This window comes from Schistocerca gregaria, chromosome 3 (genome assembly GCF_023897955.1).
Source record: "Schistocerca gregaria isolate iqSchGreg1 chromosome 3, iqSchGreg1.2, whole genome shotgun sequence".
NCBI lineage: Eukaryota > Metazoa > Arthropoda > Insecta > Orthoptera > Acrididae > Schistocerca > Schistocerca gregaria.
Window position 1 is genome coordinate 916,665,000 of NC_064922.1, and position 24,218 is coordinate 916,689,217.

The window sequence follows — 24,218 nt, forward strand, 5'->3', positions numbered from 1 at the left end:
CGAATGAAGTTTACTGTTACCAGGTATGAGGAGTTCATAGCCGACTTTCTCGTGGTTGCATCCGTTAGTGATACACTCTCTCTTCACTGGTCACATCACTTCGTAATCACTTCACAATTGCTGCCAATAGTTACAGAGTGTGGAGAGTGAAACTTGCTTGACGTGTTATAGACGAAATCTTCAAAAAATACTAATTTCTTATACCTTAAGAAATTATGTAATTGCACTGTTGTAATGACAATTTCCTCAGTTTCGCCTTATGTTATAACCTAGCACTTCACGATGTGCTACAATCCTCTTTCTTACTTTGTTATTATTTTTGCGTAGGAGTCTCCTACTACGAGCGATCCACCAATATATGTTCAGTGTTTATTGCTCGGTTCTACAAGCTTTTATCATTGCCAGATCCTTTCCAACGACTTGCATAAAGTCTGATAGCAACCAACGGATCTGTTAAATGTCGTACTTATTTCACAGCCTTAAGACTACTACACACATTTAAAAAAAATTACACTCTCATTCCACTCTTGTCTCTAAGTATTCCACCTTTTATATACATCAACTGAATTTATTACAGCTGTGAGCATGATGAGGAGGTTTAAGCCATTCCAAATGTAGTTTTACGCTTTTACACTTCTGTTGTTTGTGTTGTTGCCAGAGTTGCATGAAAACTAATACAGGACACTGTAAATTATGCATTCATGTAGTATTGACTTATGATTTTCAGCGTAGTTCCTTTCAAGTGAAAAACCATATTCGATTTATTCATCAAAGTAATAATCCTGCACTATATTCGAATTTTGTTTTACTATAGTGTAAGAGGTCCATGATTAAGGAATTTGTTGTTAGCGCACTCGAGCAGATGTTATTTCGATGGATTGCTCACGCGTTGCCTGCGATATGTAAGCTATAAGAGGATCTCAGACCAAAGAGCAGTGTTCATTGCAGTAGGAACTGTGTGTTAGTAACAGTAAGTAGTTGCTAGCAGTCTGGAGTGTGAAGCTGGCTGGTCCGGTCGTGTGGAGCGATGGCGGAGCCTGAGCGTTGTAGTATAAAGTGAAAGCAGCATCGCGCGTATGTAGTATTGTTATATCAGGTCCCATGTAAATATTTTAAAAAATCTGTTAATAATTATCTTTCTCATAAAAAGTAACTTTTGACAATCATTCATTTCAATTTAAAGAGTTTACTAATTTCTCCAATCCTTGGTCATCCCGATTATTGAAAGGAAAAATCAGTTGCTTCTTTTTATACATGACAAATCTATCTGGCAGCATTGCACAGAGCTGCGCCAGAAAATTTTTTTATAGGAGCAGATATATACGCGTTAACCTGCGACCTAATTGAGGTAAGATTTTTCAGTTTATTCAGAATGAATTTTCAGGGCCATGACGCAGCACTGCTGACGTCCTAAATTTACCAGTTTAAATTCACAGTCAATTATTGAAAGGTTATAAGTGAGCCATAATTTTATTGAGAGATTAGTCACATTTTATTATTGATAGGTTATGCAATTTTCCTATTGGTAGGTTATACTGAATGTGAACGACATAATTATATTTTTTACTGTTGAGAGGTTTAGGAATTTTTCTGTTTTGAGGTTACACTAAATGTGAATAATATTTATAATATTTTACTGTTGGGAGGTTGCAACAGCTATGTGCCTGCAACAGTGTGATGCCCTTTCTACCCGTCGTTTTTGTTTAAGTTGCAGTCACAAATCCATGAGCTGAGCAGCTATTACGACGGTTAGTACAGTTATTTCATGGTTTTGGAACTTGAACATTCAGAGGAAGTGCAGGGCACCGTTTAGAAACTTTCAAATTGCGGATCTGGATGATTACTGAGGGAGTGAAACAAAAATAAAGAACTAATACTTGCTGAAAGGGATAAAGCAGAAAAAGCAGCTACAAAGAACCATTAAGAGTAAGAGTAGAAATTTCCTGTGCATTCGATGAGAACGGTTTCAATTAGAGTTTCATTAGCAAATTTTTGCTATTAAATAGGCTGATATGTATCGTATCAGTGATAATAATGAACTAATGATAGGGAAGGGCTTCTAGCGGTAATGTGGAAATCTAATGATTCGAGTATTTGCTTATGAACAATAACTTACGTAAGCCATGCTCTTTTATTTGTGAACCTCACCTCCTGTAGCTGTTATGGCTGAGAGTGGGCCGGAAAGGTAATTGTCATATTGTGATGACGAGAAAATATGAGTAGTGTAATTAATTACTCCAGCTGTTAGATTTTCAAGGTTATCCGAGTCCCCCCAAAAATTTCGTCGTGGCTTACTTCCTCTGCATATTATCTGTAATAAAATCTTTTACTTGGCAGTCCATCACAACCGGTCCACTTGCCTTCCTCCACATATTAACTGTTAAACTACTGATCGGCTTGCACAAGGTTATTGTGTTAGTGATCGGTGAAAACCCATACCAGCGCTGATACAAATCCTGCGCTATAGATGAGCAAAACGGTGTAGTTGTTTAAGACGCTGGCTACTTTGTAATGGCGTGTTGCAAATACGCTGGTCGCCGACCTAAATTTGTTTAGAGGTGCTACCTGAATAGGTGTAGCGTTAACTAGAAGCAAATTAGGTGTATCGCAAGAACATCTCTAACAAAAGTGTAGTTGTTAATACATAAAGCATTACTGATGGAGTAAATTATTTGATTTGGTGAAGCAAATGAAACATACAACTCATTCAGGGAGCCCAAGTAGTGATTACAAGCGCTAATAGTGAAATAATATAACACTTTAACTTTCTTTGCTGAGAGGCATTTGTCACGGTATAAATTCAGATTAGTTTTTTTATACTGATACCTTCTCTTCGCGTGGCGAGTCTTTTGTATGATAATTATGAGTACTCAGCTATTTAGTGCAGTTAACTGGGACGTGAGCCTGTGGGATATGTAATACGAAGGACAGAGGCGAAATTTCGGAATTACTTCGGGTGTGTAACTGTCTGTTACATGCTTTGGTGAAACAACACAATAATGCATACTACAAACGATTTCAATTTTATTTATAAACTTTAATAGTTGTAGTCATTATCTTACAGTTATCTGTATAAGGAGAGCTGCGACTCATTACACAAAGTGCAAATTCTTCTTTCCCTTGCGATATCCCATCGCCGACAGTTTCGTGAAGGGAGCAACATTGACGGCTAACGATGTTTTATTAATTCTGTCACATAAATAATACGTACTATACAGGATGTCCCGAAAAAAAAACCTACAAACTTGAGGAACAGATTAGTTAAACAGAAATAAGTAAAAAAATATTTAGTAAACATGGCTCTAAAGACCATACCTTAAAAGATATGAGCAATTGTTTATCTTCGATATTATGAAACAGATCTCTTCTATTTCAAGGTATTTGCTTTCCATATGTTTGGGAGGCGGAAGTACTGACCAAAACAAGAATAAAATGCCTCGAAAACATGTGGTTTAAAATGTATACTGTAAGATGTACGATCATTTGTTCGTCCTCGCTATTGGGAAACCCAGCTATTCTACTGAACAAGTGGTGATAGCTCTTAAGGTATGCATTTTACAGCCATTGATTAATGGATCTTGTTTTCCTGCTTTGGTTCATACTAGCTCCTCCTAAAATAAGAAAATCAAAAACCTTGCAGTAGAGGAGATGTGTTTCGTAGTATCGAAGACAAACAAGTGCTAATATCTCTTAAAGCACTCGCTTTAGAGCGCTTGCTTACATCTTTTTTTGTTTTTGTGTAAGGAACCTGTCCTGTCCTTAAGGTTCGTAAGCTCTCTTTTTTTTTTGGGGGGGGGGGGGGAGGATGCCCGGTATGTATTGAGAACGTCTGACGTCCAGGTCCTTCCTAGAGGCACAACTCATATTGCTCTCGTTTATGTACAACATTTACGGAACATACTGCTCTTTGTTGCTCGAATATTCATAGTGTCTGTCACTTACTGGCGAAGACGTTCCGTGTAACTATATCTTGGTTAGTAGCGTGGCATAGTGAGGAACGCTTTTCGCAAATCTGGGAAGGCGGAATCGAACTGTTCGACTGAATTTGTTATTGGCAAGATGTAATTTGTGAATAAAGCAATCTCTATTTCGCACAAGTGGTTCTACCTGACTAAATACTAATCCGTTGACAGACTCTTATTTACCTCCAGTACATACTTTTTGAGCTCAGATTATGCTCTACGTTCCCGCAACGATTATCTCTGTGTGGAGACTCCCAAAATATTAGCAATGCCGGCCTCCGACCATACTGAAGAATTCAACGATAGTGAATGACGTTTCTAGGAGACGAGGTACTGGCGGAAGTAAAGCTGTGAGCACAGGCTTGAGTCGTACCTGGGTAGCTCAGATGGTAGAGCACCTTCCCGCGAAAGGCAAAGGTCCTGAGTTCGAGTCTCCGTTCGGAACACAGTTTTAAGCTGCCAGGAAGTTTCAGTGAATGACGTGATTGGAAACCGTTGTGCTGAACTAAGGACAGACGCCAGTATTGTCATTGGCGGCGGCCAGTGCTGCGTAGCGCCTTTAGGCGTGGGTCGCTCCAGGTTCCTTCAGTTGCGCAACGTCCGCCGACCGCAGGTATTGCAAGGTAGCCGCGAAGCAGTGGCCGACCCTGCGTGTCCCAGGGCCCGGGGCGGGCGGCGCAGCTAATAGCCGAGCAGCTACGGTCACCGGTCCGTTATGGAAGCGAGTGGCTGGTCTGCTCCAGCACCTGCGCTCGCCAAGGTGACTAGGCGGACAGCGAAACACGGAGGAATTCCGTCTAGACTAAGCATAGAGAGGAAACCAGAAAGGTGGAAGGAGTATATAGAGGGTCTATACAAGGGCGATGTACTTGACGACAATATTATGGAAATGGAAGAGGATGTAGATGAAGATGAAATGGGAGATACGATACTGCGTGAAGAGTTTGACAGAGCACTGAAAGACTTGAGTCGACACACGGCCCCGGAAGTAGACAACATTCGACTAGAACTACTGATGGCCTTGAGAGAGCCAGTCCTGACAAAACTCTACCATCTGGTGAGCAAGATGTACAAGACTGGAGAAATATCCTCAGACTTCAATAAGAATATAATACTCCCAATCCCAAAGAAAGCAGGTGTTGACAGATGTGATAATTACCGAACTATCAGTTTAATAAGACACAGTTACAAAATACTAACACGAATTATTTACAGACGAATGGAAAAACTGGAAGAAGCCGACCTCAGGGAAGATCAGTTTGGATTCCGTAGAAATGTTGGAACACGTGAGGCAATAGTGACCCTACAACTTATCTTGGAAGAAAGATTAAGGAAAGGCAAACCTACATTTCCAGAATTTGTAGACGTAGATAAATCGTTTGATAATGTTGACTGGAATACTCTCCTTCAAATTCTAATGGTGGGAGGGGCAAAATACAGGGAGCGAAAGGATATTTACAATTTGTACAGAACCCAGATGGAAGTTATAAGAGTCGAGGGGCATGAAAGGGAAGCAGTGGTTGGGAAGGGAGTTAGACAGGGTTGAAGGCTCTTCGCAGTGTTATTCAATCTGTATATTGAGCAAGCAGTAAAGGAAACAAAAGAAAAATTCGGAGTAGGTATTAAAATTCATGGAGAAAAAATCAGAATGTTGAGGTTCGCCGATGACATTGTAATTCTGTCAGAGACAGCTAAGGACTCGGAAGAGCAGTTGAATGGAATGGAAAGTGTCTTGAAAGTAGGATATAAGATGAACATCAACAAAAGCAAAACGAGGATAATGGAATGTAGTCGAATTAAGCCGGGTGATGCTGAGGGAATTAGATTAGGAAATGAGACACTTAAAGTAGTAAAGGAGTTTTGCTATTTGGGGAGCAAAATAACTGATAATGGTCGAAGTAGAGAGGATATAAAATGTAGATTGGCAGTGGCAAGGAAAGCGTTTCTGAAGAAGAGAAATTTGTTAACATCGAGTATAGATTAAAGTGTCAGGAAATCATTTCTGAAAATATTTGTGTGGAGTGTAGCCATGTATGGAATTGAAACATGGACAATAAATAGTTTGAACAAGATGAGAATAGAAGCTTTCGAAATGTAGTGCTACAGAAGAATGTTGAAGATTAGATGGGTAGATCACGTAACTAGTGAGGAGGTATTGAATAGGATTGGGGAGAAGAGAAGTTTGTGGCACAACTTGACTAGAAGAAGGGGTCGGTTGGTAGGACATATCTTGAGGCATCAAGGGATCACAAATTAAGCATTGGAGGGCAGCGTGGAGGGTAAAAATCGTAGAGGGAGACCAAGAGAAGTGTACACTAAGCAGATTCAGGAGGATGTAGGGTGCAGTAGGTACTGGGAGATGAAAGAGCTTACACAGGATAGATTAGCATGGAAAGCTGCATCAAACCAGTCTCAGGACTGAATACCACAACAACAACAATGTCTTGACGTCCGGTGTTGTCGCTTAGCAACGCCAGCGTCTGGTACTTGTTACTGAGGGAGTGGTAACAGATCCATCTGATTTCTAGAGCCTAAACAGGGTAATTATCCATCCGATTTAAAGAGACTAGCTAGGGTAATTCTTACTAACTTTTAAAAAGCGGTGTAGGTGACACTGGGACAAATAATTTAATGTAAGACACAGCGGGCCTTAAGAGCTACCATCACTTGCTCAGCAGAAGAGCTGTGTTTCACACTAGCGACGACGAACAAATGCTCACAACTTCGGGTGCGTACGCATATGTTGCGTGCTTTGGTGGAACAACACTATAATATTGACTATACACGATTTCACTTTTATTGCTAAACTATACAAGTTGTAGGCATTATCTTACATTTATCTGTTTAAGCAGAGCTGCTACTCACTACACCAAGTGCAAATTTTCGGCAAGTAGTTCTGCTTTCCCACGCAATCCATCGACGTGAGTTCGTGAAGAGAGCAACATTGACGGCGAACAATGTTGAACTGATTCTATCGCATCACATCGCATGGTCAGTACCATGTGACGTCACCAGATGACATACCTAACTACACACGCAGCGGTTGAGCCTATCGGGCCATAGCAGCTGACGATCACAATCCAAATCAAACATTCACACCGGTGTGCGTCTGGGGGCTACGTCCGCGACTTTGGTAGTGAGGCACGGGGTTCGAGTCTTGCGTGTAGCAAGTAGACTTTCCTTGCACTAAGTTAGACAATTTATATGTTTACATTAACGAAAGATTTACAGTTTTATTTATCGGTCTGGCAGTCTCAAAAATGGTTCAAATGGCTCTCAGCACTATGGGACTTAACTTCTGAGCTCATCAGTCACTTAGAACTTAGAACTACTTAAACCGAACTAACCTAAGGACATCACACACATCCATGGCCGAGGCAGGATTCGAACCTGCGACCGCAGAGGTCGCGCGGTTCAGGACTGTAGTGCCTAGGACCGCTCGGCCACTGCGGCCGGCTCTTGCAGTCTCAACAGGTTTATTACAAAGTACAGTATAAAAAAACCTAGCCTAGATGTGGAAACGTGCCGTGACCAGTTAATGACCTACGTTTTCTTTACTAAATGAAGTCTGTAACCAAAAGAAAAAGGGACAAATCGAAACAAATATAAAATAAGAACAGCTTTTTCTTGCTTACAACCAGCACAAAAGTATTGTAATATCTACGTTTACAACAGAAGGCATTTACAAAAGATGATCCAAACGAAAATAGCCTAGTTAAGCGATGTACAGCACTGCCCCCTAGGTCACCTCGGGGGTTTTCGAACATTAATAAGAATCACCCCGTATATCATACATGAACTTTTAGCTGTCCGATAGGGTAAATGTTTTTATTTATTTATTTTCATAGATCCATCGGATTGTACTATTTACTTGTAACCTTACAGTACTTTTTACAAATATGTTTAGCGTAAAAGTTTTCCCTGAACTTTTCAAATCAATGGCAGTGTCCAGTGGACACACGAGAAATACACAAACGTTTACATCGCCCCATACTCTTACGAAGATATCTGGAGATACATCAGTCTCACTCCATAGTTAATGCTCAACAAACTCCAGTGGCAGAGGGTACAAGAAAGGCGTCATGCACTACCGGAAGGTTTACTGCTGAAATTTCGATAAATATTTCTGAGAAGAGTCAGATAACACATTACGTCCTCCCAAATACTTCTCGCTAATGATCACGACAAGGAAATACTGGAAATTAGAGCTAATACAGAGGCTTACCGACATTCACTGCTGTTCCCATTTAGTTAACAAAAGTTGTAGGAAGAGGTGCCAAACCGATGGAGTCTTTCACGATGCCCCCTCCACATGCACACAAAAGCGTACAGTAAGAACAGACGACCTTCGTGGCTAATGGTCCAATTCGCAATCTACACGTCATTTACGACACACCCATCTTTGAGGCCGCTCATGGTCAAGGAACACTCTCACATGCATGTCATAGCACAGTGTCGTTCCGTCCTATTAAAAAATAAAAGTTTTCAGCATGTTATAGCTACTTTTGAGGAAGCCAGAATTCAGCTTATCCCGGTATTTCATTAATGTAATTGTGGTTTCCTCAGAGAGAACGGGTCTGCAAACTTTTACTCAGTAAACGACGCAGAGCACAACAAGCTTCTCGTGTTCGGCTGTTAAATATGGCTACTGTGATCTCCACGTGCTTACGTTTTCCTCAGAGAGAACGGGTCTGCAAACCTTTACTCAGTAAACGACGCAGAGCACAACAAGCTTCTCGTGTTCGGCTGTTAAATATGGCTACTGTGATCTCCACGTGCTTACGTTTTCCACTTTTGTGGAACATAACCTATGCACCGCCAGCTAAACGTGAAAAGCAGCTATTACCCTCCATCTCCACCACTGGGATAGGTTTGCAAAATTGTACTCGTTGCTGCTTATCATCTTAGTGAAAGGAGTACAGAAATGGAATCCATTATGATTTGAAACACGAACTTCACCATAAAAGGCGCCAGACAGACACGTACACAATTCTGTTGAATGTGCTCTACGTCCTCAACGAGCACAAAGCACGACCTCTGCATTTTCCCTTAGATAAGCAACCACATTGGCACTGCTGATACCATCGTGGAATACTTTGAGCAGTGGGAGGAACAGTGGTGTATTCTCGACTAAAATCACCCCACGCAGTTGTACCTCAATTGTACCTGTTGAAACAGAGAATGCCTTTGTTACAGTGCTATTGTAGTCTCGATCATGAAGCACCGTGCTACCTGACCACACCGCCAATCACACGAACAGCCAACTTACGCCTAAATAAGCTTCAAGCTTCGATACCTAGTTTAACATTTGCTCCAGTTTTCTGTTTTCATCCCTAAAGAAGGTACAGTCTCGTGAAATTGGTTGTAACCCCTCGAAAGAGCATGTATCATTTGACAAATACAGGGTGAGTCACTAACTATTGCCACCTAGAATAACTCCGAAAGTATGATAGGAGCTGAAAAGTTTGTGGCACAAAAGTTGCATGGGACAACGGAGGCCATAATATAACGTTGGTTTTTTGTTACCAGGTGGTGTCGCGTCGGAGATACGAAGGTCAACTTAGTTTTTTTAAAATGGGATGCTACAGTTTGGTCCTTATTTTCTGATAGCGGCTATCGAGACGAATCCAATGATGTGTAACAGTAAGGTCTTTGACGGTCAACGAAGGTCACAAAGGTGGCATGAACGTCGATTTACAGAAGGTGTTCCAAGTGATCACCATTGGTATTAATACAGCGCTGCAGTCTTCTTATCATGGATTGAGTGGTATTCCGTATCACATCGGCACTTATCGAAGCAAATGCTTTGACCATTCTCTCTCGTATATCGTACAAATAGTAAATATTCGCAGCATACAGCGTATTAATCTAACGTGCCATTGACATGTAAACACCATTCGACGGTTTCGCAATACAACACTCATAAGAACGGTAAGACTAGTACAGTAGAATCAAGCGAATTTGAATGATGTATTCCTTCTAAGAACAAGTCGATATGCTTCTCATTTACGGAAAACGAAAACGAAATTCAGTGGGAACTAGAGATTTATAGGCCGAAAGATATCTTCAAACGTTCTCACCCTACACGTCTTACATTTAAATATTTCTATGATAAACTGAGGACAGCTGGTTTTTTAACGCATCGGAAACATATTAGGCAAGGGAAAGTTACTAACGAGGAAACGGAAATTGGTTCTTTTGCAACTGTGGTCCGAGATCCTTGTGTTAGTTTGCAAGGGAATCTGACATGTACCAGAGTAGTGTTGTTCATGTTCTGTATCGCCATAAATATCGTCCTTACCATATCAGTCTCCATCAAGCATTAACTGGAACGGAGTGTATGCGTCGCATTGAATTTTGCCTATGGGCTAAACTTCAGGCTCAGGAGGATGACAAATTTATTTATTTTATTTTATTTACTTATTAGGCTACATTCACGAATCATGGAAATGTTGAATTGCGTAACATGCATTATTGGGCAACTGAAAATCCATGTTGGCTGCGGCATGTTGCACACCAAAAACCGTGGTCGGTGAATGTATGGTGTGGGATTGTGGAGGACAGAATCATAGGCCCCTATTTCATCGAAGGAAATCTTTATGTTAGGAAGATATCTTCAAACGTTCTCACCCTACAAGAAACCCTGCAAGAAACATTAGGTCTGTTATTAGGAGAAATACATTTAGGAACGAGGCGCACAATGTGGTCTCAACACGATGTGTCAGGCACATTATTCGCTGATGGCTAGAAATGAGTTGCAGAGACAATTCCCAAAGCTTTGGATTGGACGCGGAGGAGATGTGTCGTGACCTGCTCCTTCGCTAGACTTGATTCTTCTGGATTATTTATTGTGGTGATTTGTAAAAAAAATTGCATATAAATACGTTCCAACTACATCTGCAGATATGGATATACAATAGAGAACTGTCAGAGGATATGCTTCGATAAGGGCAGAAGTGATAAGGAATACCACTCAACCCATGATAAGAAGATTGCCGATCTACATTGATACCAATGGTCACCACTTCGAACACCTTCTGTATATGGACGTTCATGTCGCCTTTTTGACCTTCGTTGACCTTCAAAGAACGTACTGTTACACATCATTGGATTCGTATCGATAGCCACTATCAGAAAATAAGTACAAAACTATAGCATCCAATTTATAAAAACAAAGTTGACCTTAATATCTCTGAACAAACCAACGACATATTACGTTCCTCGTCGTCCCATGCGCATTTTGTCTCACAAACTTTTCATTTCCATACTTTTGGAGTTACTCTTGGCGGCAATAGTTAGTTACTCACCCTTTGTATGTGCTCCGCTGGCGGTTGCAGGTACTATGCTCGATCAGGCCGCAAGATACGATTTAACGGTCTTTGTTTTTGATATGTGCATTGAACACCGCCCATTGGTGAGCGAATGTCGAATCGATTTTCGAGAGATGTCAAGGAAGAGGAAATGTCCTTGATTCTAAATTTCTAGTGGTGATATGAATGAACGGTTTGTGAGACACCTTTTCTCCTATACATCTACATGACTACTCTACAATTCACATTTAAGTGCTTGGCAAAGGGTTCATCGAACCACAATCATACTATCTCTCTACTATTCCACTCCCGAACAGCGAGCGGGAAAAACGAACACCTAAACCTTTCTGTTCGAGCTCTGATTTCTCTTATTTTATTTTGATGATCATTCCTACCTATGTAGGTTGGGCTCAACAAAATATTTTCGCATTCGGAAGAGAAAGTTGGTGACTGAAATTTCGTAAAAAGGTCTCGCCGCGACGAAAAACGTCTATGCTGTAATGACTTCCATCCCAACTCGTGTATCATATCTGCCACACTCTCTCCCCTATTACGTGATAATACAAAACGAGCTCCCCTTTTTTGCACCCTTTCGATGTCCTCCGTCAATCCCACCTCGTAAGGATCCCACACCGCGCAGCAATATTCTAACAGAGGACGAACGAGTGTAGTGTAAGCTGTCTCTTTAGTGGACTTGTTCCATCTTCTAAGTGTCCTGCCAATGAAACGCAACCTTTGGCTCGCCTTCCCGACAATATTATCTATGTGGTCCTTCCAACTGAAGTTGTTCGTAATTTTAACACCCAGGTACTTAGTTGAATTGACAGCCTTGAGAATTGTACTATTTATCGAGTAATCGAATTCCAACGGATTTCTTTTGGAACTCATGTGGATCATCTCACACTTTTCGTTATTTAGCGTCAACTGCCACCTGACACACCATACAGCAATCTTTTCTAAATCGCTTTGCAACTGATACTGGTCTTCGGATGACCTTACTAGACGGTAAATTACAGCATCATCTGCGAACAATCTAAGAGAACTGCTCAGATTGTCACCCAGGTCATTTATATAGATCAGGAACAGCAGAGGTCCCAGGACGTTTCCCTGGGGGAACACCTGATATCACTTCAGTTTTAGTCGATGATTTGCCGTCTATTACTACGAACTGCAACCTTCCTGACAGGAAATAGCGAATCCAGTCGCACAACTGAGATGATACCCCATAGCTCCGCAGCTTGATTAGAAGTCGCTTGTGAGGAACGGTGTCAAAAGCTTTCCGGAAATCTAGACATACTGAATCAACTTGATATCCCCTGTCGATAGCGGCCATTACTTCGTGCGAATAAAGAGCTAGCTGCGTTGCACAAGAGCGATGTTTTTCTGAAGCCATGCTGATTACGTGTCAATAGATCGTTCCCTTCGAGGTGATTCATAATGTTTGAATACAGTATATGCTCCAAAACCCTACTGCAAACCGACGTCAATGATATAGGTCTGTAGTTGAATGGATTACTCCTACTACCCTTCTTGAACAATGGTGCGACCTGCGCAATTTTCCAATCTGTAGGTACAGATCTATCGGTGAGCGAGCGGTTGTATATGAGTGCTGAGTAGGGAGCTATAGTATGAGCGTAATCTGAAAGGAACCTTATCGGTATACAATCTGCGAACCGTACAATCTATGCTGACACTGCAGAAACTTCATCGTATTCGTGAGGCAGACCTGACATTTATACATAGCAAAGAACTTACCACGAAACATAATTTTTGTGCGCGATTCCACTGCCAAAATAGATGTACGTCCAAGTGCGAATGGCACAAAATTCTTCTCGTACTTGAATTATAAAATTAAATGTAACATCAGATTTCTTACGGCTATTGGCACATTATTATAATTGAACATCAAAACTTTGCGCGATGAGTCAGTGCTGATAAGGAGACAGAATGCACTGACATGCACACTCGTTCCCTTTCATCTAATACTTTCCCCTCCTTGGGGAAGTGTGTGGGGGAGTATGTAGCCTTAGGGCTTTTACTCCACTGTGTACTTGTGTGTATGGTTATTTCTGTAGTTCTTGGATGTCTACGTGATGTGATGAATGTTTCGTGTGTTTCTGGTACTTTCCTGAAGTTGACGAGATGATTGATATTATGGGGGATGGAGGAAGATTAGGAATTGGATATAGGGATTTTCTCTTCGACTTAGTCGTCGAAGATCGTCATTGGGCGTTTGAGATTATCGCGGGACATGTCATACCGACCTAGGGAGTGGACGAGGACATTTCCTGATCTGCAGGAGCCTTCATACAAGGCCCTTTCCAGATCTTGGAAACGCTCTTTTAGGGGTGGGATTTCAACAGCGGCATGCAGATCATCGATAGGTAATCCGAGGGGTGGATGCAGTGCTGACCGTAATGGATGTCCGTATAGAGTGTTGTAATGCTTGGATTGTATGAAAAAGTAAGAACGGAGACGGGAGACTGCTGTTGACTCCGTGTGCACTCTTGGTACCCATTGGACCACCCATATCAACGTCCACATCTCAGTGAAGCATCATCAACAACAAAAGCACATCGTCTCGTGTGATGAGATACTGCCGCTGTGTGCTGTAATTTAATGCAGGCCATCGGAGCAAAGTCTGGTGGTCCGAAACTTTACCACTTCTCCTTCACATCACGGCCAGCTGCTTTCAACACCGGTGGCAACTCACAGTAAAAACCGAATCACAATTTAGGAACTCGAATGTAACGAACCAAGTGAGGTGGCGCAGTGGTTAGGATACTGGACTCCGGAGGGCGACGGTTCAAATCCGCGTCCGGCAATCCAGATTTAGTTTGCCAGAGATTTCCTTAAATCGCTCCAGGCTAATTTCGGCATGGTTGATTTTAAAGAGCATGGCGATTTTCCTTCCGCATCCTTGAAATAATTCCAGCTAGTGTTCCATCTCTAACCAACTCATCATTAAACCCAAACTTTCCATACTCCCTTCTTTCTAATGCAACGCTGCCACCGTAGAAAATAGTTTTGAGTTTCCTCACAGTGAAGCTTCATGAAGAACGCGGAAAAAAGTTTATCTGTACTTTTATAATTACAGTGCGTTACTTTATTATTCCTGAACTAAAGTAGCGGCTCCATTTCTGTCAAAGAGGAGACGCATTTATTCTCACTGTCTCCAACTTAACCACGAAGGTGCTTGTACTGTGGCTGTAAACACCGTTTACCTTGCAGTTCACGTTTATTAAACTCTTCAAGCTTATAATGTTTTTGCCTGTAATTGTGTTCTGTATCTCTGTGCATCTTCGGCATGTTAATGCGATATGTGGAAGCAATTGATGTAAACTGCTTGATGGTGATAGCCTAAGAACCATGCACTTTGTGGCATACTAATTTACATATTTTGTGAGAAGCTTGTTGTTAAAATTTAAATGAAAATGTATTTCAGATTTTCGACTTATTTATCATGCTTGAGAACTATTTTTAATTACGCTTATTTTTTTCGCTGGATCCTCTGGCTTCCCCTGCCAGTTTATTTTGTACGACCTACACCATTTCGCTTTTGATCCATGCTACGGACAGTAGGCTATCTCTCCTTTTGTAGGTATCTATTACGTATTTTTGTTGATATAACGTCTTTGAGGATACCCTTACTATGGATCTTTGGAAAGGAAAGTGTATTTATCTATATATAATTTGAGGTTTGCTGCATGGAAGATAGACGAGGGCTGAAGACGTTGAGTTGAGTTCCAGACAAAACGTTATGGATGAGACTCAAAATTACTGGGCCACACAGCTTATCACTACAGTAAATAAACGCTGTGTGTCAGTTGCGATATACACTCCTGGAAATGGAAAAAAGAACACATTGACACCGGTGTGTCAGACCCACCATACTTGCTCCGGACACTGCGAGAGGGCTGTAAAAACAATGATCACACGCACGGCACAGCGGACACACCAGGAACCGCCGTGTTGGCCGTCGAATGGCGCTAGCTGCGCAGCATTTGTGCACCGCCGCCGTCAGTGTCAGCCAGTTTGCCGTGGCATACGGAGCTCCATCGCACTCTTTAACACTGGTAGCATGCCGCGACAGCGTGGAAGTGAACCGTATGTCCAGTTGACGGACTTTGAGCGAGGACGTATAGTGGGCATGCGGGAGGGCGGGTGGACGTACCGCCGAATTGCTCAACACGTGGGGCGTGAGGTCTCCACAGTACATCGATGTTGTCGCCAGTGGTCGGCGGAAGGTGCACGTGCCCGTCGACCTGGGACCGGACCGCAGCGACGCACGGATGCACGCCAAGACCGTAGGATCCTACGCAGTGCCGTAGGGGACCGCACCGCCACTTCCCAGCAAATTAGGAACACTGTTGCTCCTGGGGTATCGGCGAGGACCATTCGCAACCGTCTCCATGAAGCTGGACTACGGTCCCGCACGCCGTTAGGCCGTCTTTCGCTCACGCCCCAACATCGTGCAGCCCGCCTCCAGTGGTGTCGCGACAGGCGTGAATGGAGGGACGAATGGAGTCGTGTCGTCTTCAGCGGTGAGAGTCGCTTCTGCCTTGGTGCCAATGATGGTCGTATGCGTGTTTGGCGCCGTGCAGATGAGCGCCACAATCAGGACTGCATACGACCGAGGCACACAGGGCCAACATCCGGCATCATGGTGTGGGGAGCGATCTCCTACACTGGCCGTACACCTCTGGTGATCGTCGAGGGGACACTGAATAGAGCACGGTACATCCAAACCGTCATTGAACCCATCGTTCTACCATTCCTAGACCGGCAGGGGAACTTGCTGTTCCAACAGGACAATGCACGTCTGCATGTATCCCGTGCCACCCAACGTGCTCTAGAAGGTGTAAGTCAACTATCCTGGCCAGCAAGATCTCCGGATCTGTCCCCCATTGAGCATATTTGGGACTGGATGAAGCGTCGTCTCACGCGGTCTGCACGTCCAGCACGAACGCTGGTCCAACTGAGGCGCCAGGTGGAAATGGCATGGCAAGCCGTTCTACAGGACTACATCCAGCATCTCTACGATCGTCTCCATGGGAGAATAGCAGCCTGCATTGCTGCGAAAGGTGGATATACACTGTACTAGTGCCGACATTGTGCATGCTCTGTTGCCTGTGTCAATGTGCCTGTGGTTCTGTCAGTGTGATCATGTGATGTATCTGACCCCAGGAATGTGTCAATAAAGTTTCCCCTTGCTGGGACAATGAATTCACGGTGTTCTTATTTCAATTTCCAGGAGTGTAATTAGCTCCCTTTAGTTTTCAATATCCGGATAAGTTTGGATAACATAATTCTATCACCGTAAAGTTTTCGTATTACAAACCTGTAATACGAATGAAACACATGATAGTTATACAGTAACTGATTACGTTTAATAGTTAATAGTTAATATCGATTAAATTTTCAAATATTTTATTTGATATTGCTAATTTACGTCTGCAGTTATGTAGATATTCTGCTGGTTATTGTACAGTGCCGGAGGCTATTAAAAACCATTGTTATTCTGTGTGGGTACTGAAGGAAAGAAAAGAGTCTATATTCTTCTGTACCTGATATATGATGATGGAAAAAAAACTCTCTTTGCACGTATCCATAAGGAGTTCCCCATAAGTACACCGCCTTGTATCCAAGAGCTCAGATTATTTCCCCGAGCGTATCTGTTACATCTTCATATGCTCAGTATGGAGCTGTTACAAGTCTATCAGCGGGCCTTTCAGTTTGTCATATTCAGTATTGCTGTTGTATGAAGCGATACAGATTTGTATTATTCATCTCCAGACGTAAACACCACTTCGTATGATTAGACGACATTGTGTTGCATTACCATGAAATATCAGTTAACATTGACATTGTATTATGATGTGTGGCGTGTACACATGTGTGTACTGTTGTTGTCCAGAGACTGGTTTGATGCAGCTCTCCATGCTACTCCATCCTGTGCAAGATTGTTCATCTCCAAGTACCTACTGCAACCTACATCCTTCTGAATCTGCTTAGTGTTTTCATCTCTTGGCCTCCCTTTACGATTTGTAACCTCTACGCAGCCCTACAATACTAAGTTGGTAATCCCTTGATGTCTCAGAACATGTCCTAAAAATTGGTTCAAGAGGCTCTGAGCACTATGGGACTTAACTGGTGAGGTCATCAGTTGCCTGGAACCTAGAACTACTTAAACCTAACTAACCTAAGGACATCACACACATCCATGCCCGAGGCAGGATTCGAACCTGCGACCGTAGCGGTCACGCGGTTCCACACTGTAGCGCCTAGAACCACTCGGTCACTCCGGCCAGCAACATGTCCTACCAACCGAACCCTTTTTCTAGTAAAGTTGTGCCACAAATTCCTCATCTCCCCAATTCTATTCAGTAACTCCACATTAAATACGTGATCTACCCGACTGGTACTCATCATTCTTCTGTAGCACCACATTTCGAAAGCTCCTGTTCTCTTCTTGTCTGTTTATCGACCATGTTTCACTTCGGTACATAGCTACACTCCATAGAAATACTTTCAGAAAAGACAGTCTGGCACTTTAATTACACTCGATGTTAACTAACTTCTCTTCTTCAGAAACATGCATGTAGGAGGGCTATTCGGGAGGTAAGGAATAATAGGTCCGCGAAATGGAAACCACATTGCAAATCAAACTATTTTATTTGCAACAGTTAGCTACAACTTCGAGCTACTTATCTCCATAGTCGCCGATCCGTCTTAGACGTTTGTCGTAGCGTTGTAGCAGTTTTCCAATACCCTCGTTATAGAGGGCAGCAGCCAGTGCTTCCCCCCAATTCTCTACGCTGGCCTACAGCTCGTTGTCTGCACCAACATGTTGTCCTCATAGCCAGCGGTTCATGTGAGCAGACATGAAACTTTGAGGGAGACAATTACGGGCTGTGTTGTGCGCAATCAAATATTTCAAATTGAAAACGATGCAGGAGCATCTTCATTGCCCCTGCAGAATGCGGCTGAGAATTGTCTTGAAGAAGAAAACCCACGACAGTTATGCCTAATGTAGGCTGCATAGCTTCAGGCTAAATTACTAACCAGACCCTTGCACTTGGCGGGAGACACCTTTGTTCTAGGTATCTTTATGTGCTCCCTGTGTGCTCAGAACTGAAACGAAAGACGCAGCGCGATCGACGGGTATAGTAGAGACACTGCCCAACACACCTGTGCAAAACTTCATCGGATTTTCACTGTGGTTTCCATTTCGCGACCGATCGTTCCTTACTTTCCGAAGAACCCTCGTAAATATTAAAAAGGTTCTTTTAAACACAGTAGGTAAGCTTTGAAACGTAGACAGCACCAATACATTTGGAATCGAACTGCGTGTAAGACCTAATTCCTGCAGAAATATGCTTCAGTGCAGCTCTGTATGGACATTTTATTAGATGATCGATATTTCTGCCTGTCTGAACACCAGCCGCAACAAACCACAGCCATATGTAACATGTGTGTACGTTGACATTCAACTGTTTTACATATACAGGAATAGATTTGCAACTAATATAAATAATACCTGTGCTCCCTCTCCGAGTCGTTTGTTCCGTGGTGATACGCGACAGGTCTTTTGAAAAAGTGTGCCCAGACCTCCACTGACACCCAGTAGGAATGGCTCCCTGGTTATCAGGAAAGGTCTAACGTTTCAGACCAGTCTGTGAGACGTGATGGAGTAATTGTTGCTGATACTGGCTGAGTGTTTAAGGAGACGCAACAGGCTGGTTCAAATGGCTCTGAGCACTACGCGACCTAACTTCTGAGGTCATCAGTCGCCTAGAACTTAGAACAAATTAAACCTAACTAACCTAAGGACATCACACACATCCATGCCCAAGGCAGGATTTGAACCTGCGACCGTAGCGGTCGCTTGGCTCCAGACTGTAGCGCCCAGAACCGCACGGCCACTCCGGCCGTCTGAGACGCAACAGCTAAGGTCGTCAGTTTCCAATTCACCCCTGAGGACGGAAGCAGTGTACCCATTCTGTGTGCGTATAGAGTGAATTCATTGTGCTAGTGTGAGGACGTACCCTAAATCTTTGTGTAGCGTCTATCTGACTTGTAACAGAGGAATCGGCTCGATTTTCACTTAGTGAGATGTGGGAAATTGCCTGAAACCGTATTCAGTCTGGCCGGGTCGCCGACCCGTGGTCGTTAATACGTGGGCCGAATTCGCACCATGCCCATCATATCTCCCCGTTGCAGAAACGGTTACATGAACACACGTGGCTAATGAGGCACGTCTATCAACTGAGTCTCAACAGCAACGTTTTCAAAGCAGACATGGAACACGTTACGTTTCATTAGAGAGAAATGTTTGTGAAAAGTTCGGAACCTCATTGACAGAGACTTATGGATGACAAATTAGTTAACAGGTACTGCAATGACAATGTTGTTAAAAGTAGGGAAAGTACACAGTAGCAGGTTTTCACTTAAGTTGACAATCGAGAGTTACTGATGGCCATAGGATATCCATATGTGCGATAAAAGAAAAGTGGTATGTGTACATACTCAGACCCGCCTGACATGATGAACAGTGCAAGATCAGCAGGAAGCTACAAACAAGAATTCTGAAGTTTCGCAAGAAACGAAAACAAACACGTTCAGACTGCAATGGACTTCCTATAAATATGAGTGCAAGAACTGATTTGTAGGATATGGAGACGACGCGTTTTCATCGGTGTTTAGGAGTACATTGCCTGTTGACAGCACTCATATGCCGCCCTGGAAATGCAATATCCTTCACTCTTCGCTACAGTATCAGATTTCCTTGCCATTATGTCCATGCCACACGCAGACTCACATTAATGAAAAATATGAAAACAGGAGAGATAGAGCTTCACGGTGTGTAGAGCAATATGAGACCTCAAAACATTACAAAAGATAAATTCGGAAAGAAGTACGAGAATCATAAGAGACTATAGTCAGGTAAGGACTACGCGTGAAGTGTGCATTTCGGTGAAAGATGATTTTATAACGTTGCCTTTTTAAGATTCCAAGTGATAAAGAGGCACATACTTTTGGTCACTTATATGAAAAGAAGTACAGGGAAATATTTTACAAATATAAAGCAGCTGATGTTATAAAAACGAGAACTGCTAAATCACTGTCAAAATATATTTGTTGCTTTTCCTAAATGTAAGACGATGCTGCTTTTCGGAGACGCAAAACTCAGTTATTTTATGTGCACTGATATAAATTACATTAAAGAGTTATGTAATTGCAAGACATTACAATATCATTTATAAAGAAATTGATATGTAATTCGTTTTTTTAAATTTGGAACTACAGTATTACTAGTTCCTGCTACTAGCATCTTCGGTCCAGATTTATGAGTATGGCGGCATACAAGTCTTTGAAGTCATAATATTACTTATTTTCCTTCTTTTATATGACAGAAAGTCTACTGTAATGGAAGGAGCCCTTAATCTTGTGTATCTTTCACAGTTGCTTGATCGAACAGTTTCCGGTCGCTTCTCTTTTGTCTTTACACGGTGCTAGCACGTTATTCGTGATGTGGAAATGATGCAGATATGCCTCTGGCTTGCTTCTTGTGCCGTCAGGAAGCGTACATCGACCATTTCACCAGAAAGAGCCAGCAAATATTTTTTGATGAACTGATGCATATAAGTTTCAACAATCGAATGGTGTTGGATGGCTTCCTAGACACTGATCCACAGTTCGTCTTCCTGTAACTCTACTAATACATTGTAGATTATAATGGACCTACATATCCGGTTAATTAGGATTTTTTGATGACGCGTGCATCTAGTGTTCCCTTTTGTTTAGGAAAAGCATTTGTTTCGGAGGATAAAGAAAATCCGGATATTTGCAGATAAAATTGTAACCGTATCTTTATCGCCCGACTACTTCACACGATAACGGTCGAAGGAAGTTTTCACGGAAAAGGTAAAAGTAAGAAATCGCTAGTGATATCTGAAATAAATAAACTTAATCTGTTTTAGATATCAAATTACTTAAAAACGTTCGCCAGCTCACTATGTGAGCAAAAATTACTGTGTGATTATAAACCGTTTGTAAACTGTAATTATGAATAATCAGGTGAGAACGGAACCAAAAGCATTGACCCTAGCTAGGATGTACAAAAACAGTTAAAACAGTGAATTAAAGTCAATCATAATACCAGCAGAATCTTACGTATCGGTACTAAACACATACAAGTAAAGGTTAACTGTCTGCAAAACAGTTCGCTTAATAAATAGGTGTGTATTGATCATTGTAATGCTGTTACTGACTTTAGAAATACATATCTTCATAAATACATGTTATCTAATAGAGTAAGTCATTTCTGGAAAGTTCATAATGTTTCATTTAGCGAAGAATAAGTAATTTTTCACTAAACTGTTGTGCAATTTGCAAATGGGACCAGTGTTTTCAGTGTACACAATAAACATGAAATGTATTATTCTGTAGTAATATTTTGTCGACGTTCATTGAAATAATGCTTATACTCTTTGCTTTTAGTCATTATTGTTTAATTAGCTGTCCTACCAAATAACAAAGCTCACTGCAGTTAAATGACCGTTTTCGATAATTCTCACTTTCTCTGTTTTATAAATGGATCTTATGTATGTTAGTTATCGAAATTAAATAATCTCATCACTTTCCATATATCTCTATTCTTTCACTGGTTGTATTCTCGGAATCAATAATGGTGATAATCTAGGACCTTGTTAGATAAATGATTGAGGTAAAGTTCATTTACACGATTGCAGTTCCTGCACTAAATACTTCGGTTTTCAGTTACGAAAAAGTGCTGCTGTAGCTAGCCTCATACAACCTGAGGATGAAACTGATAGAATCTTACTTTAATGAATTGCTGCTGGTGCGGTGTCATTCATTAGTCGTCCACAGTGTATGGGAATAGGCTTTTATCCATCATCGCCCCATGTAACAAGTTCGGGGCTATAGTACGTTTCTTGAATTTCAATTCTTCTTGATGACTGTGCACTGTGCCCAATTACAACATGACATGACAGGACACATTAAAAATCTTACTGTTTATTCCTTACATTCCCGGGCACCGCGTCTGCACTTAATCTCTCAATACTGGCAACTAGTTACGCAGGACTCTGTGCTTACGAACCCAGCGACAATAATCCTTACTTACAATAGTAGACTTCCCTGATCAGACAATTTTGTTTATATGTGATAAATACATTCTTTATTAATTAATTCGTTTGAATTAATTCTTTGATTTTTAACAGTACGGCAATATTAATAAATTAAGAAAAGGTACGTATGACATACTACAACACAATTACATTATGATCATGATAATTTTTAACACTGCAGCGCGTCAGCAATCGTGAATAATTTAATCATTATAAAGAATCCACCTCAAATGTACCTGTTGACCAAACCATCCTGATTTTAGGATGCAATTTACGTCACCATAAGAGAATATCGGACATCGAAATTGATGAGCTAATGAATTTGCTACAGATAATCTTGAAATATAATTATTGCACCTTCAATGGTAAAATGTGTTGTGAACCCTTCGGATTAGGTATGGGAAGCTGGTATTATTTCTGGAAATTTTCTAAACTCTATAGAATATGATTTTTTTCTCCAGTAATGCAGAGATTTTGAGTAAAATAAAATTTTATGCAAGATATGTTGTCATTAATGGCACTCAAAGTGATGTAGACCATATATTTTCAATATTTAACGAGTTTCACGAAAACATCAATTTCACGTATGAAAATGAGTTCTCTATGAGGTCCTTAAATTATTTAGATCTCACGTTGACTGTAGTGGACAGCCACATTGCTTTTAATATATATCGAAAAAATACATGTTCTGATAACATTATTCCTGCTGACTCTGCACATCCGCAAGCCCAAAAATTGACCTTCTTTCATTCAAATCTACATCGTGCCATGGCTATCCCCGTTTCCCCGGAGGCGCTAGAAACGGAATTGGTTACGCTGGAAACTATCGCTAAAAATAACGGTTACAATTCACACTCAGTAAATCGAATGTACAGTTAGAAAATAAATGAAAATAAAAATACGGTTTCCACATTAGGTGATGCAGTAGATGACGAACCAATGGCAATTATATCCGTTCCTTTCATAGGTAAAATAAGTTACAAATTAGGACGTTTACTGAAAACCTTTGGATTTAGAGTAGCCTTCTCCACTAATAATAATTTGAAAAGGAACCTAATCCACTCTTTACAGTGCGCTGGTGATGAAATTTCTCAGTCCGGGGTTTACAAAATTATCTGCGGTTACTGCCCGAAATGTTATATCGCTCCAACACGTCGAGCTCTAGCTACTAGACATAAGGAACACATTCCCACCAGAAGTGGTGACGGTACTCGGGGTTCCCCCTTCGCTGAACATCTTGTACAATTAGTGCACGCGCCTAATCGCACAGCCAGTACCGAGCTGCTTCATTCTGAAGTTAGGGATATGAAATTAGAAATATTAGAAGAAATGGAGGTTTTTAAACATCAATGGTGTGACAAAGACTGCATCCTTAACGACCAACTCCAGTTAAAAAACAAACATTTCTTTCGAAACATTTATCCCCTTACTCAGTGCTTGATATTCTACCATACGACATAGGAGGTAGCCGATGCATTCATGCGGGAGCTTGGTGTCACGAATGGTCAATTCGTTCAGTGACGCTCTAGCTTCCCTTAATTTTAGTTGTGACGGCTACCCTTACAAACTTGGGCACACTAATATAATACACATGCTTTTTTTCTTTCATTTAACGCTCTATAATGAGTGAATCTTGTACATGTTCACTGTATTCTCGCTTATTACAAGCTTCAATATTTCTAATATGGTCCAAATAACCGTTCCCACTTAGTTATAATTTTCCAAGTTGAATATGATGATGCAAGGCTGTTTTTAGTCATATTCATTCCAAGTCCGAGTCCTGGCATAAAACT

General features: G+C 41.5%; 2 protein-coding genes across 2 annotated transcripts in view; both read left to right on the forward strand.

The window, feature by feature from the left end:
* The window catches only part of LOC126355515 (cuticle protein 16.5-like), a 260,085-nt gene that overhangs the window by 141,389 nt on the left and 94,478 nt on the right, over positions 1–24,218 (forward strand). The gene's annotated exons all lie outside the window — the stretch shown is intronic.
* LOC126355506 (cuticle protein 16.5-like) overlaps positions 1–24,218 on the forward strand; it is a 195,810-nt gene that overhangs the window by 122,705 nt on the left and 48,887 nt on the right. The gene's annotated exons all lie outside the window — the stretch shown is intronic.